Source organism: Tribolium castaneum, unplaced genomic scaffold (genome assembly GCF_031307605.1).
Source record: "Tribolium castaneum strain GA2 unplaced genomic scaffold, icTriCast1.1 ptg000027l, whole genome shotgun sequence".
Lineage (NCBI taxonomy): Eukaryota > Metazoa > Arthropoda > Insecta > Coleoptera > Tenebrionidae > Tribolium > Tribolium castaneum.
The window spans coordinates 235,001-239,543 of record NW_026986636.1 but is presented as its reverse complement, the minus strand read 5'-3'; the positions used below and the strand labels follow the sequence as shown (position 1 = coordinate 239,543).

At 47.8% G+C, this 4,543-nt stretch overlaps 1 non-coding gene and 1 pseudogene across 1 annotated transcript; both read left to right on the top strand.

Moving 5' to 3' along the window:
• The first annotated feature begins 937 nt into the window (after window positions 1-937).
• Window positions 938-1,094, top strand: LOC135267435 (5.8S ribosomal RNA). Its single transcript, XR_010335866.1, has one exon. It is a non-coding gene; the product is annotated as a 5.8S ribosomal RNA (ribosomal RNA).
• A 476-nt stretch (window positions 1,095-1,570) lies between these two features.
• Window positions 1,571-4,543, top strand: part of LOC135267454 (large subunit ribosomal RNA) — a 9,021-nt pseudogene continuing 6,048 nt past the window's right edge.

Here is a 4,543-nt window from a genome sequence, read left to right as displayed (position 1 = left end):
AATTTGTAAATGGTTGGAGTTTATTAATAAATAATAATAGGGGCTGTCTATTCGTCTGTACTTTATGTACAAGACTACAAAAACGTTTTATAACAATAAAAAGCTCGAAACAACCAATAACAAAATATACTACTACTATACTACTATACATACAAACGCACATTTATAAATACATAAAATCAATTTACTTTATCGATAGAGAGTGATGTTTGGAAAAAAACGCTTAGGCTTACGGTTTTCGGGTACCTGGGTTCCGCATGCGTCGAAGTAATAATTTACTTTAACGACGCGACGAACCGTAGGAATCTAAATAAAAAAGTTTATTTATTAACTTTTTTAGATTCTGTGGGTTTTAAATGATATACGCCCGACTGACGAAGGAACGTTTTGCACTGCCTGTGCTTTTCTTTTGATTCGTTTTTATGTCGACGGACGTTCTTAGAATGCCCACCAAACGACGTATCACACAAAACACCCTACAATTGTATTGTTTGGTAAATATTGTTGTGATTAAGTTTGTAGCTGTGGCGTTTGTTTGAAGAAAACGTCTGGTTTTTCGACATATTTTCTATTTAATAAATATACATAATGCTTATCGCAAAAGGAGCAGAGTTTTATAGACAAAGTTGATAGAGAAAAAAAACCTAATAGATATATATACGTATTTATAAAACGTTAATATCATCGGGTTATTCTTTATGTAAACTTAAACTATAACTGCATACTCTTTTCGATAAGTAGATACAAATGCCACTTTAATTAAATAAAATATTATAAAATATAACGCCGAACGTTTCTTTCGATTGGTCCGTTTCTCACATATACATCACAATTGTAATAACCTTAAGTAGTTATTTTTGTTGTTGTGTGATGATGAAACGATTTCGATGTGGAACGGTGCGTTATGTAATAATATTTTAAATTTGTTTGAAAAGATTACCCTGAACGGTGGATCACTTGGCTCGTGGGTCGATGAAGAACGCAGCTAATTGCGCGTCAACTTGTGAACTGCAGGACACATGAACATCGACATTTCGAACGCACATTGCGGTCCTCGGATATACTGTTCCCGGACCACTCCTGGCTGAGGGTCGTGTCAATTTCAAAGACTGCTCGGTTTTTGTCTTAAACACAGCGCACAATGTTGTGTAGACAATTACGTCGGAGCGTGTTGGGTGCAAATATGACGCGTTACTATAATTGTTAATTGATTGTCGGTTGTCATAATAAAATATTATGCAACGTAGACAACAATAAAAACAATATAAAAAATAACGCGGCATCCTAAAACGCAATAGCGGCTGACATTCTTATTAGTTTGTTGGTGAAAGTTGGTTTAGACGTAGCACGTCCGATATTAAAAAGCAGCCACAACGCTTAAATTTCGAACGAAGCGATCGTCGTGTCCGAGACGTTAAAGTTGTTTATATGCATATTTTATGCACTATAATTAACAACAACAACATTCTCGCAACGACGTCAGATCGATGTTTGAAATTGTTTGGAGGCAGCCATATAAACGGAATACGTGTAATTATCGTCTGACAAAATAAAGGCAAATTTATATTTGCGACCTCAGAGCAGGTGAGACTACCCGCTGAATTTAAGCATATTATTAAGCGGAGGAAAAGAAACTAACTAGGATTTCCTTAGTAGCGGCGAGCGAACAGGAAAAAGCCCAGCACCGAATCCCGCGGCCGAAACCGGACGCCGGGAAATGTGGTGTTAGGGAGGATCCGTCATCCCGAGATTGTGCGACGCGTCCAAGTCCATCTTAAACGGGGCCACAGCCCATAGAGGGTGCCAGGCCCGTAGTGACCGTTGCCGATAACGGGAGGATCTCTCCTCAGAGTCGGGTTGCTTGAGAGTGCAGCCCTAAGTGGGTGGTAAACTCCATCTAAGGCTAAATATGACCACGAGACCGATAGCGAACAAGTACCGTGAGGGAAAGTTGAAAAGAACTTTGAAGAGAGAGTTCAATAGTACGTGAAACCGTTCAGGGGTAAACCTGAGAAACCCGAAAGGTCGAAAGGGGAGATTCAGCGTGACTCGATAGCGGCGCTAAATGATCGTGCGACGAACGGCGTACGCGTCGTTCGCGCCTTTTGTTTATGCGAACCGAAGTCGAACGCGTGCACTTCTCCCCCAGTAGGACGTCGCGATCCTTTGGGTGTCGATCTAAGGCCCGCGGTGGAGCCCGTTCGAACGGTTCGCCGTTTCGGACGAACCCGCGGTGTTTCCCGGTCGACTCGCTCGAAGGTATGCATATGGCGCCGAGCCGCTACACAGTTAGCGTCCGACCATTGGCAAGCGCGTTCGTTTATGACGGTAATCGCACCTGGTGTCGGTTCTGTCTACGAATGGCTGTTCGCCAATGAGTTCTCGGACAGACTCGGTTGAAACGCCGATCTGCGACGCTATAGCTTTGGGTACTTTCAGGACCCGTCTTGAAACACGGACCAAGGAGTCTAGCATGTGCGCGAGTCATTGGGACATGACTAAACCTAAAGGCGCAATGAAAGTGAAAGTTCGTCTTGCACGGACTAAGGGAAGATGGGCGGCCGTTACGGCTGTCGCCCCGCACTCCCGGGGCGTCTCATTCTCATTGCGAGAAGAGGCGCACCAAGAGCGTACACGCTGGGACCCGAAAGATGGTGAACTATGCCTGGTCAGGACGAAGTCAGGGGAAACCCTGATGGAGGTCCGTAGCGATTCTGACGTGCAAATCGATCGTCGGAACTGGGTATAGGGGCGAAAGACTAATCGAACCATCTAGTAGCTGGTTCCCTCCGAAGTTTCCCTCAGGATAGCTGGCGCTCGTCGCTTACGAGTTTCATCCGGTAAAGCGAATGATTAGAGGCATTGGGGTCGAAACGGCCTCAACCTATTCTCAAACTTTAAATGGGTGAGATCTCCGGCTTGCTCGAACTTTATATGAAGCCGCGAGACTCGAATCAGAGTGCCAAGTGGGCCATTTTTGGTAAGCAGAACTGGCGCTGTGGGATGAACCAAACGCCGAGTTAAAGCGCCTAAATCGACGCTTATGGGATACCATGAAAGGCGTTGGTAACTTAAGACATCAGGACGGTGGCCATGGAAGTCGGAATCCGCCAAGGAGTGTGTAACAACTCACCTGCCGAAGTTACTAGCCCTGAAAATGGATGGCGCTGAAGCGTCGTGCTTATACTCGGCCGTCAGCGGCATGTGCGGTCGGTTATTTAATTAACCGGCCATGAAGCCCTGACGAGTAGGAGGGTCGCGGCGGTGAGCGCAGAAGGACTGGCCGTGAGGCCGTCTGGAGCCGCCGTCGGTGCAGATCTTGGTGGTAGTAGCAAATACTCCAGCGAGGCCCTGGAGGACTGACGTGGAGAAGGGTTTCGTGTGAACAGCCGTTGCACACGAGTCAGTCGATCCTAAGCCCTAGGCGAAAGCCGATGTTGATGTGGTGTAGATATGTCGTTGGTTCGTTTTTAATTCGAACGTAAACGTACGAAGCGAGCACACACCCATTGGGCGAAAGGGAATCCGGTTCCTATTCCGGAACCCGGCAGCGGAACCGTTAATAATTCGGGCCCTCGCAAGAGAGTTCGTCGGGGCAACCCAAAAGGACCCGGAGACGCCGTCGGGAGATCCGGGAAGAGTTTTCTTTTCTGCATGAGCGTTCGAGTTCCATGGAATCCTCTAGCAGGGAGATATGGTTTGGAACGCGAAGAGCACCGCAGTTGCGGCGGTGTCCGGATCTTCCCCTCGGACCTTGAAAATCCGGGAGAGGGCCACGTCGAGGCGTCGCGCCGGTTCGTACCCATATCCGCAGCAGGTCTCCAAGGTGAAGAGCCTCTAGTCGATAGAATAATGTAGGTAAGGGAAGTCGGCAAATTGGATCCGTAACTTCGGGATAAGGATTGGCTCTGAGGATCGGGGCGTGTCGGGCTTGGCGAGGAAGCGGGTCGCGGCTGACGTGCCGGGCCTGTGCGAGGTGAAGCGTTGTTCCGTTTCGGCGGTCAATGTCGAATCCGAGTTCGGTCCCGTGCCTAGGCCTCCCGCGGAACCGTCTTGCTGCGAGGCTCCGGGTGCGCCCGTCAGGGCGTCCGGAAGTCCTCTTCGGCCGCCATTCAACGGTCAGCTCAGAACTGGCACGGACCGGGGGAATCCGACTGTCTAATTAAAACAAAGCATTGCGATGGCCCCTGCGGGTGTTGACGCAATGTGATTTCTGCCCAGTGCTCTGAATGTCAACGTGAAGAAATTCAAGCAAGCGCGGGTAAACGGCGGGAGTAACTATGAAAATATCTCCTTGGGCCGGTATTACATCGGAGGGCATTGAGAGAGATTGGCGTGGTACTCTACATAGAGTCCAACGCCTGGCCTTAAAACCACACCAGAAACTTGAACTAATCTCCCGATACCTAGTCCCCCACTTTCTCTATAAATTGGTGGTAACAATACCATCAATCACGCTGATCAGGCAACTAGACCAGGAGCTGAGAGTAGTGGTTAAACAAATATGCCATCTACCGCAGAGCACTGCGGACGGTATGATTTA